This window comes from Cavia porcellus, unplaced genomic scaffold (assembly GCF_034190915.1).
Source record: "Cavia porcellus strain 051 isolate PalLab524CR breed Dunkin Hartley unplaced genomic scaffold, mCavPor4.1 scaffold_1, whole genome shotgun sequence".
NCBI classification, from domain to species: Eukaryota; Metazoa; Chordata; class Mammalia; order Rodentia; family Caviidae; genus Cavia; species Cavia porcellus.
The window spans coordinates 241590018-241602582 of record NW_026947484.1 but is presented as its reverse complement, the minus strand read 5'-3'; positions in this window follow the sequence as shown (position 1 = coordinate 241602582).

Below are 12565 nucleotides of genomic sequence, written 5' to 3'. Positions count from 1 at the left end.
TTGTGTCTGTCCCCAGCCTCTTCCTGGGACTGTCACTGCCCGGGGCTGGTGCTGGGCTCAGGCGCGTCCCCCAGGTCACGGGAGACCTGGCTGGAGGCTGGACCTCTCCGTGCAGAAGCTGAGAAACATCTTGAAGTTATCAGGACTTGGAGCGCGGCCTCCTGCGCGCTGAGCTCTCACCGCCTTATCGAGTTCCGAGACTTGAGCTATTCAAGGTTTGGCCAGCAGTTTTATTTGCCTCATCAGAAGTCCTGCAATCTCAGGCGGTTCTCCAGCCCTGGGAGGACCAAAGGGGGAGCGAGGCCGACCTCCAGCCCCACGAGGGCCGGACGAGGGTCTGAGACCCTGCACCGCACAGCTGGGGTGGCCACAGCCCGAGGGACACGCGGCTGGCAGGGAGCCCTGCCCCTTCCAGGGCCTCCGCGGGCCTCCAAACGTGAATAATAAAAGATAATCTTCTCATGGAAGGAAGTTTCCACTTTTTGAGATTTATAAATCTCTGAGAAAGCTGTCACAGAATAAAACTGTTCCGACACTTGGAGATGTCTGTAACGCTGTTTTTCATTTTCTAGAGGTTATCGCTAACATTTTCTGTTTTCCTAAATCAACTCTAAATCAACTGCTTGAGTTCGCCTGGCAGATATTTGGTCGTTCTCACTGCATTTTATCGCATCTAACTTCGTTTCCTAGTACTTTTATTCTCAGGGATGTTTTTACACGATTCCCACCACTTAATGTACTCTTGGATGACACCGATAGAAGATACAAAACCAAAGATGTCTAAATTCTGAGAGCCCCGGGCGGTGGAAACTCTTGCCTGGAGAGCCCTCCCCTCCTTCTGGAAGGACGGAGGCCTGGTGAGTGCATGCGAGTGCAGCGTGGCCGTGGAGCACGGAAACAGCTCCCAGCTCCTTCTGCACCGCCAGTCATCATGGGATCTCACTGATTCCTGTGTGCAGGCAGTGTTGGAGAGGTTATTTCCATTTTGAGCACTTAAGTTCTGTCTTTAAACCTATGTACTCTCCCACCATACTGCACAGTGGGCTAAACAGTGAAGTCTCTTGGAGGAGACAACGGCACGGGAACATGGGAATCCGGATGCACACACACAACTTCCCTGCAGGACAGGATCTCGCCTGCATAGCTGGCACGTCTAGCACCCGGCCCTGCCCATTGGCGGGGAAATCACCACTCCCCCCTGCAGACACTGTGTGTGTTAGGCGCGTTCTCATAACTGGGTGCCCGCAGTGAATCTGTGTCATGCTGCCCAGACTCCTCTCTCTCTGGAAGTCGACTTCTGTGTTGGTGGACCTCGACTTCCAGCTTTGCGCCTTGAGACTGTCTGCCTGCACGTATCTTGGCTAGCAAGCTTGGTTCCTGTCCCGTACCAAGGACTGACCAAGGCGTAAGGCCAGTCCTGCTGTCCACAGGTCAGCCTCTTCCATCCCAGCTTCCTCAGTAGCTTTTCGCTGCCTTCAAGGAAATCTTGTTTAAATTTTATCTGCTTTTTAAAATTATTGTCGGCTAGAACAGTGGTTTGCCACTGTACCATAATCAGAAGGGAAACTCATATATATTTTTGAGACTTATGTGTAAAGGTCTGTCAGTTTTTTGAACAGCTGATATATCCGTGTGTGTTTATTTATGGAGGTCTACTTGGGTGTTTTACAGCTTTTTAGCTGTTAAAAACAATGCTGCAATAAATATTCCTGCGTATGTTTTGTGGTGCACATCGTTAAGAATTCCTCTAGAACATACATCTGGAAGTGGGATCGAAGATCCATAGAGGATACTCGTTTTAAATTTTACCAAACTGCCTCACAAAGCCAATGATCTGGTCTACATTTTTGCCAGCAGTGTGTGAATGTTTCTGTTTACCACTGGCTTTGATAATGCTTGATTGCTCGTCAAATGAAGATATGATTTCTTACTCTGATTACAAGCAGGTCCTTCAGCTTTGCACATCCCAGGGTTGCTCTTCTGCAAAGCACGTTCCCATCTCAAGCCTAGTTTTTAATTGATTTTCTCTTTCTTTTAAGTTTTCTTTGATGCAATTCAAATGCCAGCTAACCCTTCATCTGCTCCATTTACGGTGAGTTGGCCCACAGTGTTGTTGGGCACCGTTTACATGTAGCATTGGAGACCTGGGGTGAATAGGACAGAGAGGGGTCTCCACTTTCCTGGAGCCTAGGGTCTAATACAGAAAAGCTGATTTTCACAGCAAGTCAAAGCTAGTAAAATAACATCACACCAAGCCCAGCCCTGTAAAAATGAAACAGGGACATGAGGAAGAGAAGGACGGATGCGGAGGTGCTGCTTTGGTTTGGAAAGCCAGGGAGAGCCTCTCGCAGAAGCTTGACTGAAAGTGGGCAGAGAGTCACAGACAGGAGAGGAGAGCGCTTTCCCATGGGGATGTGGATCAGCCCCTGGCCCTGTGGGACCCTGTCAGCATTCAGTTTTCTTAGGTTTTGTACCAAGAGTGCCATATCCTGTGCCCCATTGGAGATGCATTTATGGAGGACCCGCGCCTGGACTGCAGCAGGCAAGAGGGACAGATTCTCTTAGCAACAGAGCTGGGTCTACTGACTTAAAAATCTTGCAGTGATAGCAGGTGAGGGACAAAGTCTGCCTTCCGTGAAGCAGAGCTCGGGCGCTCTGGGAGCAGCCTGCCTCAGTTACTTTTCTCGTTGCTGAGACAAATATTCAACATCCAGTTGGGTGTGATGGCACATGTCTATAATCCTAGCACTTGGGAAGCTGAGGCAGGAGGATTGCCATGAGTTCAAGGCCAGCCTACCTTATATAGTGAGACACTGTCTCAAAACAAACAAAAAATATGATTGTAAAACATCTAACACCCAAGGTTAATGAGGAAAGTTTTGTTTCACTTGCAGTTTGTAGAGGTTTCAGTCCATAGTCATCTGGCTTCAAGGCAGTGTGACATGGCAGAGGGGCATCACAGAGGAGAGACAGTTCCTCACAGACAGAAGACAGCAAAAGCAGCAAGCATTAAAGAGCACATGACAGCACATGACTTCTGATGCTTAGATGCTATCCAGACCACACGCCCTGCTGGGTAGCACTTGTACCAGGGTGAACCTTCCCTCTATCCACACCAAAACTATGCCACATCAGTAGGTGCTCTAACTTAATCATCAGGCACCCTTGATCCCAGGGTCGAACACTCTAGATCTAGCCAACTCTGAAAAGCCCCACCTATAACCCCGAGAGGCTTTGAGAGGACATCACAGGGGACACAGCCCTGACACAGAACAATGAAAGGGATGAGTGTCCCGGGTTCACACTGTCCACCTCCACAGCCCTCTTCCATTCCTTAGCTCTGAGATCCAGAACAAGCCCTGCCAGGCTCTTGTGCTCCTCTTTCTAACTGCACACAGTGGGGTGAACCCTATGGCATGTGGTCTTTGAGGAGCACACACAGAAGCCTGCTCCCTCCTCTGTGAAGCAAGGTTACCTTGTGGGACCACTGCGGAGCTAAGTGAGGTGATGTCTTTACACACAAAGCGGAATGCCCCACTAATAGTCGCTAAAGCATGAGCTGTTTTTATCGTGATCATGACTGCAAATAGAGCCTTATGCAACAGTGGTCAGGGTCATCCATACATGGGTGGGCGGCCTCATTTCCCACTGATGTTCTTCTCACTGATGTCCACCATCTTCCTGCCCACTTGCTGTTGGGTTTCTCCAACCACACCCTGGGGATGCATGGAGGGGATGCTTCCCGAGACGCTGAAACTGGGAGCGTGTTCCAAGGTGACCTGAGACCCAGGTGACATGGTATCCACTCAGCTGGGATGAGGGAAGGGGTGTCACCGTACACCCTGCCCTGTGAAATCATCGCTACTTCATGGCTCTCAGTCTCCAAAGGCCTAGTTGGTTGCTGCTCTGCTGTTCTAAGCCTGTGAAGCATACTCTTTCCTGTGTCAGTTTATCCAGATGAGAGCCTTCTGAGGGTCTGAAGCCTTCCTGAGATTACTGCTTTGCAACAATAAGCATCTCATGATTTGCCTAGTAATTTGCAATGTGCAAGGTACTTTTACATCTGTGATATCACTGTCTCAGCATAATTCTGGAAGGTAGTCAGGAAATCACTGACCCCCCTTTTATAGATGACTCAGAGAGAGGAACACCTTGCCCAGAGTCATAAAGCTGAGAAGGGAGAGGGTTGCTTGAATTGAGGTCTTCTGGATCTAAATGAATCCTGACATGCTAATATTCTGGGGTTTTGCTCTATGCAAGGTCCTACATTGGCTGTTTTTACACATTATCCCATGGAGACTCACTTTGTGTGCTATTAATTTAAGTTTGGAGAGACTGAGTAACTGTGGCCAGTGAGCACAGCAAACGAAAGCAGGCCTGAGGTGGGAACCAAGGTTGCTGGTTTTTATGGCTCTTGCTGTTCCCTACAGACCACGCAGTACTCACGCCCCGGGCCACGGAGCTTCCCACTCAGTGCTGGTGACAAGGCACCAGGAAGGAGCAGGATGGCTGTCCTCTGGCACTGCCTCCATGGGACCCACCTGTGCAATGTCACCATCACTGCTCCCACACATTTGTCCTCTTCGGGTTTTTCCTGGTCACCTACTTAGTATATAAATGATGTATCAATTTTATTGTTAGCAATGCCTTCTTGCTCTAGAATTCAAGCTTCATAACAGTTTTGTTTATTATCGGATCCAAAAGACGGAGTATGATGCTTAACAGTAAGAGTTTAATAAGTAATGGGTTAATGAATTAATAATTCTTCCAAGCCATTTCCTCTCCAAGTCTCATGTTTCTCATCTCTAAATTGGAACGAAGAATACTTCAGTGAGTCGATCCTGCTTGGCTTACCTGTGATTTTGTTACATTCAATAACAGAACTCTTTCTTCCTGGCCCTTCCCACCTCGTTCTGAAGGCCACAGGCATGCTGCCCTCCCCCAGGTGCACCAGTGACTCAAGAAATATCACCCACCTGCAAAGATGGTGCATAGACGAGTGTGTGTTCCAGGCAGGGCCAATTCCGGAGGTCAGGTCAGGGTGCTCTGGTGAACGGCCACTCAAAGAGCCCACAGTGACAAACCCTCGTGGGCTGTGGCTGTCAGCAGCTATTTTGCACAGAAAAGGCACTTTCTTAAAGATGGAGCCACGCAGAGGCAGGCAGAGCCGAAGCAGTAGCTCAAGAAATGGCAAGCTTGTGTGCTTTCCTTGAGTAGGGACTGAGAGAGAGGAGGCCAGCCACGCCCTGGGAAGGGGCCTGAGGAGCTAAGGAGCAAGAGTCATTCCGGCAAGGATCACATCCTTCTGATTTGTTTGCCATGCACACACTAGTCCTTCAAAACATCATCTGGGGAATGATTTCTTCCCCCGAGTCTCTCAGGCTGACTGGACGGTTATTCCCTTAGTGTTCCGTGATTTCATCTCTCTCAGTCACTTATCACTATGAGGTGTGGTTATCACATGCTGGGTGGGCTGAAACAATCCAGTTTCCAGAGGAACTGGGGGCTGGGTGTCCAAGATCCAGGTTCTGGGATTTCTGGTTCCCTTGAGGCTCCCGTCCATGCCTGGAAGATGTCTTCTTTGTGCTGTGTCCTCATTTGGTATTTCCTGCTGTCCTCTGCATCCTTAGTGTTTTTCTGTTTCCAGATACTGTCCTCCAGAGCCCATTAGTCAGGCTGCATGGGAGCTGATTAGTCAACTTTCTGATCTTTGAGATGCAATAGCCAATACACTCAGTTTAAAAGAGGAGAGACTGGATCGGTTCACAGCTTCAGTTTGTGATCATGTAGCATCTAAAGAGAGACACCATGGCAGAAAGGCACGGGCAGAGCCCAGTTGCTTAGTACATGGTGGATGTCGGAAGGTGAGCAGAGCAGGGGGAGCGGCAGAGCAGAAGGGGCCAGGGCCACCCCTCCACGCCTCACCCACACACACCTGCAAGTGTGCTGTACTAATCGCTGGAGTAAATCTCAAAGCCGGCTCAGGTGAAACTACTCACTAACTTCCACCTCAAGTCTTTTCCACTCTTCTGTCCAGCGCATCTCCTGAAACCATATTTAATCTCCAAAGAAAGATGTAGCAAGTTCGTAATTCTGCCCAACATAATGCAAGTATTCTACATGTAACTGAAAACACAATAACCCCTTCTCCAAAGTTTAAAAAGTTCCAGTAATTTTTTCAGAAGTTCAAAAGTCAAAAGCTTCTTTTGAGATTCAAGGAAAACTCTCAGCTATGAAAATGAAAAGCAAGTTACACAATCCCGAGGTACAATGGCAGAAGGCAAACATTCCCATTCTAAAAAGGAAAAATGAGAGATGTGAAAAGAATTGGACCAGAGCAAGACAGAAATCCAGCAGAACCAACATAAAGTCCTGTAGTTGTGTATCTGATATCTGGGGCACACAGTGGTAGAATGTGGGTTCCAAAGTGTTTGGGCAGCTCCATGCCGATGGCCTTGCTGATGCATCCATGTGGCTTGTCTTTGGTGGGTCTATTCACAGACTGTGGCTCTCCTCAGGAGATGCTCAGCTTTGACTTCTTGGGATTGCCACTGAAACGTTGGCTTCATTCCCGCAGCGGCATCTACTGCCCTCTTGCAGTCTGCTTGCTGGCCTTCCAGGATTTCTTGGAAACATGGTGGACATCTTCCTAGGCCCACAAATCTTGCATTTTGCTTGCAAGTAAAACCAGCATAATGTGGATGATACCAAGGCCTAGCGTCAGCAGCAGTAGGAACCAGGTGCTTTTGACTATGATTGAGGTGGTCTCTCAGGGTGGCTGGGCGGGCACAGGAATGAATCAGAGGAAGCAAATTCCCTAGAGTCCTTCACAAGCAGGTCCCAGGGACTGTTTTCTCAGAAGAAAGGTTGACTGTTGCATCCCTGAGCCTGTAGCAGGTGGGTGCTGCTGATTCCTGACAGGAGCTCAGCACACCTTTCTCCTTGTCCCTGATGAATTGCTGTTTCTTTTTAAGGTCACTAATCTCTTTATTTAAAAGCAGTACCTCTTTTGGCCCCAGATTTACACATGCTGCATTATGTGCCCAAATTTAAGTTTTGAAAATTTTTTTGCTCTGCTTTTCACCTTCTGATCCTCACTGTAAATTTGGCTAAAAGCCGCCAGCACTACCCATGCCATATCCTGAATGTTCACTTTCTTGAAATGTCCTCTTCCAGATTAATTACTCCACTGTCCTTAATCTCAGTTTCTTGCAGTCTCAGGACATGGAGAAAATGTAGAGAGCTTTAAAAAGGTTTTATTAAAATAGGTGTGCAGTTCCTACTGATTACACTGACTGTGGGCCTTGTTCCACGTACATAACACATCTGAAATGATTTTATCCCCTTCCCTGCCTCCTGCCTCTGCCTCTGTTCCTTCCATCTCCTGGTCCCTCCCTCTTTCGAAAAATATCCATAGATCCTCTTTCCTATTATCTACCTTATATTTTTGTCTTTATTTTTACTTTGAATTTCTCATAGAGGAGAAACCATTTAATATTTAACTTTGCACGTCTGATTTATTTCATTCAATGTTATAGTTTAAAACTGCATCCATTTTCCTTCCAATATAACCTCACTTTAGCAGAGTAGTATTATTTTGTCTATATATCACATTTTCTTTATCCATTCAGCTATTGATAGGCATAGTGGCTACTTTCAAGATTTAATCATTATGAACTGGGCTGCTATAAACATAAGTATGCATGTCTCACTTCAATATGATGTTTTTAACATTTTTGGGAAATACCTAGATTGGTGGCAGCTGGTTAAATGTAATTTCTATTTTTTACTTTTTGAGGAATCTCTATACTGATTTCCATCGTAGCTTGTACCAGTTTACACTACCACCGAGTGCAGAAGGGTTCCTTGTCAGTCTTGCCAACATTTCTTATTATTTAATTTCTTGATAATAGCTATTCCTTGCTGAAGAAGATGGAGTCTTACTGCTCTCTGCATTTGGGTTTCCAAAGTCCAGACATGTTGAATATGTTTTAAGTATTCATTGGGCATCTGTACTTTTCCCGGGAGGTGTCTGTGCATTTCACCCGCTCATTTGTTAATTGGGTCTTCCATTTGGGGGGAATCTAGTTTTTTGAGTCATTTATGCATTCTAAACATTAATCTTCTGTCTGAAGAACAGCAGGTGAAATATCTCTTGCATTCTCCAGGCAGCCTCTTCAGTCTGTGGGTGCCCCCTTGTTGCACATAAGCCTTTTAATGTAACATAATGTCATTTGTTGGTTCTTGATGTATATCTCAAACAACAGGAATTGTGCTTTGAGATATTAGAAAATCCTTGCCAATACCCATATCTTCAAGAGTTTTACCTATTTTATTATCCAGCAGATTAAGCATTTCTCTTTAACATTTAGATCTGTGACCCATTTTGATTTTAGTTTAGTGTGTGGTGAGTGATATGGATATGGATTCAATCTTCTACATGTGGATGACCAATCTTCCTAGCACCATTTACTAAAAATACTATCTTTTCTCCAGTGTATGTTTTTATGACTTTGTCAAAGAAGAGATGGCTGAATGTGTCTGGGGTTATTTCTGCATCCTCTATTATAGTCCTTTAATCTGCATATCTGTTTTTGTGCCACTACTGTGCTGTTTATCGTTGTAGTTTTGTGATCTATCTTGAAGTCAGGGATTGAGATGTCTTGTTTATGGTATTTGTTATCAAATTTGCTATCACTATTCTGTCTCTTCTTTTTTATTTTACAAAAAAATGAAATCTCATAACAAAATAAGAAGAAAATAGTAGTGAATACACTTGTGCCATTATTTTCAAAGTATTTACTCAGATATAGAAGACATTCACAAAGAATTCTCTCTTACAAAGGAAAAACAAATATTATCACAAATTTTAGGATTGTTTTCTCTAGTTCTGTAAGGAATATTGTTCCTATTTTGTTTGTCAGTGCATTTACGATATATCAGTTTTGGAAATGAGGCCATTTTGACGATATTGAATCCATTTATCAAGGAACAGAATTTCTGATGTCTCCTTCATTTACCTTGATTTTTTTGATTAGGTTCATTTCCAAATAATTTTTATTGTAAACTGTCTTTTTTCCTAATTTATTTCTCAATAAATTTATTGCTATGGTTCAGGAACATTATTTATTTTGTGTTTTGATGTTTTAATTCTAATATATTACAGAATTTATTAACTCTTGGAGTCTTCTGGTAGAATTTTTTGGGTTTTCTATGTAAAGGACTGTGCCATTTTCAAATACTGGTAATTTTATTTCTTTGTTTCTTATACATCTCTGTTTTAATTCTTTCCCTGGCAAGAATGGTGTATCAGAATGTATTAAGGACCAAATATACTTATTTTCTTCAGGGTTTTAATCATAAATAGATGTTGGATTTTTTCAAAGACTTTTTCCTATATCTAGTAAGATAATCATATGGTTTCAGTCTTTGTTTCATTGTGTATTCTATTTATTTATTTGTGTATGTCGGACTATCCTTACATCTTTGGGATGAATTCTTCTTAGCCATCTTGTATGAGCTTTTTGATAATTTGCTGCATGCTGTTTGCCAGTCTCTTGAGGATTTTTCATCTATGCTTACTAATGTGATCAGCCTGCAGTATTTCTTTAAGTTAGGTCCTTGTCTGGTATTGGAATCAGGGAAATGCTAGCTTCCAAGAATGCCTTTGGGCATGCTTCCCTTCCTACTTCACGGAGGTACTGGTAAATATTGGCATTAGATCTTCCCTGAAGTTCTTGCAGAATCCCGTGTTGAATTTGGTCCTGGGCTTTTCTCGGTTGGATGTTTTTATTACTGCTTCAATTTCATTCATTATTGGATTACTCAGGGTTTTTATATCTTCTTGGTTCAGTTTTGGAATACATATATACCCTATACACTTCCTCTGGATTCTCCAATTTATTTGAGTATAGAATTTTGAACTCACACTGAGAGTTATTACCATGAGACACTGAGATATTCCTGCCATTGCATGATTGTTGATTTTCCTAATTCCTCTTCTTCCTGCATAAGTGCTCACTCTGCTTCCTGTGTTCTTTCCATTAGGCTTTGGCATTGTTGGGTTCATTGTCTCTTTCTAGGATATCACTGAGAATCTTTTTCCAGTGCTGAGAATTGAACCAATGACCTCATACATGCTAGGCAAGTCCTCTGCCACTCACTCACATCACCAGCCTGATAGTTTTCTAAGGTGCCAGCTTGGTGTTTATGAGTTGCTTCAGATGATCTTTGTTAAGGAAACACCTTATTTCTCTTTCAAGTTTTAAAAATGGTTTTCCTGGGTGTATCAGAATGGGCTGGATGCTGTTTACTCTTAGGGCTCGAAGCACTACTCCAGTCTCTCCTGGCCTTCACAATTCGTGTAGATGAGACTGCTGCGATTCTAATGGGTGTACCTTTATGGTGACTTATTGCTTTTCTCTACATAAGCTTTTTAGATTCTCTCTTTGTGTTGGACTTCAAGTGTTTGCCTAGAATGTGTTGTGGAAGTTTTGTATTTTCTGCCTGGGGCTTTTTGGACTTTTATATTCCTCATTTATTGTGTACTAAACTCCTCTCCTGCTGTTATTTCTGTAAACATGCTTTTGTGCCATTTGCGCTGTTTTTTAAATTTTTTCCTAATTATAGTTAATCTTAGATTAATATTCTTTGCATTATATAGCATTTAATTTTGCTGTTGCTGTTGTTTTTGAGGTATCTCTGACTATATCAGTGCATATACTGTCTTCTGGTTCTGACATTCTGTCTTCCCATTGGTCATGTTTGCTGTCCATACTTTCAATAAAAGTCTCCTGGATTTTAGTGTGACACCTTTGCATGGACTATAATGGTTTGCTAAACTGGTCATTCATGTTTTGTATCATTTTCTTTAGCTCAGGCAGTTTTTTTTATCAGTGTCTTTGCTAAGCTAACAGGTCATTTTGTTCATTAGGTCAACTATCTACTGTTTTATATCATCCTTGAGCTTGCCAAACGCTTTATTGATCTCTTGTTTTGTCTTTTTTTTTTTGTCATTCTGTGTAATTCATCTGTTTGGTATTAATATCCTCCCTGTCATTGCCCCATAGATCAGCTCTGGAGTAGGAAATTTTTGGAAGAATTTTGTTGTCTTGTCATCTTATATTTTATTGTTTTGTGTTGTGTTGTCTTATCTTGTTTGCTTCACAAGGGGACTGCAGGCCAATTATAATAAAGACATTTTGTGGTTGGACTGGAGAGCTCAATAGTTAGTGTGTGCTTTTCAGTTGTACACTATGGGTATAGCTACCAATAAGCATTTGTTTCTGTACCAATATCTGACCGCCTCAGTTAATGCAGGAGTAGAGAGTTCAGTATGACTGGCCCAACACCCAGATTTCCTGAAATGAACTGCAGTATTGATAATGATATGAATAAAACCAGATATTAGCATTTGGTTAAAAAAAAGGGTGGCAACAGCCACATCGTCCTGGCAATAGCAGCAAGATTAGTGGCAGAAATCAACTTCAAGCCAAACTAGGTATTGGCACAGCATAAAAACCACCCTTAACCTTACTAAAGATGTCTGTAATTGTGATATAGACACAAAAACAAACCAAATATGGATTTATAGTAAATATTTGCTAAATGCAACTACTAGACCACCATGAAGAGTAGAAAACCAGCTGACAGAAGTAGCACAGTGTGAACGGCATCTCTAAAAGTCAATGCAGTTTAATTAATACTGGTAAGATGGAGTAGGTAGGAAACTAGGAAATTAAAGCAGTAAAATTTGAAAAGTAACAATAAGGATGATAAGGAGAGAAAAGTGAGACAGCAGATTCTATGAAGGAGCAAAAGAAAATTAAGAGAATTAGAAGTAACAGAAAAAAAAAAGAAAAAAAGAGTGTAAAATAAAGAAAAAGAAAAAATAAGGAAAAAGACAGAAAGAATCCAAACTCCAAAAACATCAGTGAAGAAAGCAAAAGAAAAAGTGAGTTTTAAAAATTTCTACACATTGGAACGACCCAGACTGTGGCGACTGCCTACGCTGAAGGGCACCCGTTTACTTGGATAGACAGGGAAGCAAGTAAGTGCCACGCTGTGTGCTGACTGCGGGCAGTGGGGCAGGATCAAGCAGATGCCTGGGGTTGACTCCAGCACTTTCCGAGCCAGTTTCTCTGAAGACCACCCATGACAGGCTTTGCTTCTCACCATGAGGGGCGTGCCCCGTCTTCTTCTCAGCCTAAACCTGAGTTTCTTAGGATGTCTCTGTCTAGCCCACACTCTCTCCATCGCTATTTTGCGTCTCTCATCCACCCAGTCACTGTGGCAGGGTGATACAGGTATAGTTGTTTTGCTGCTCTTCTGTGGTTCAGTCTTAAGCAATTAACCCCTTCCTAAAAAGCCCTTGATAAAACCCTCTCAAATATCCCAAGGGCTGCATTGAATTTCTTCTCCCTCTCTCACTTGCCTTGGAGGAGTTACTTTCAGAGTAAAACCCCACACTGTTTCTGCAGTTTACAGTAGCAGTGGGTTTTGCTTAGCTTATCACCACCAAATGGGTATGTTGCTTTTTTTCCGGGAGCTGCTGACTCTCCCTGGA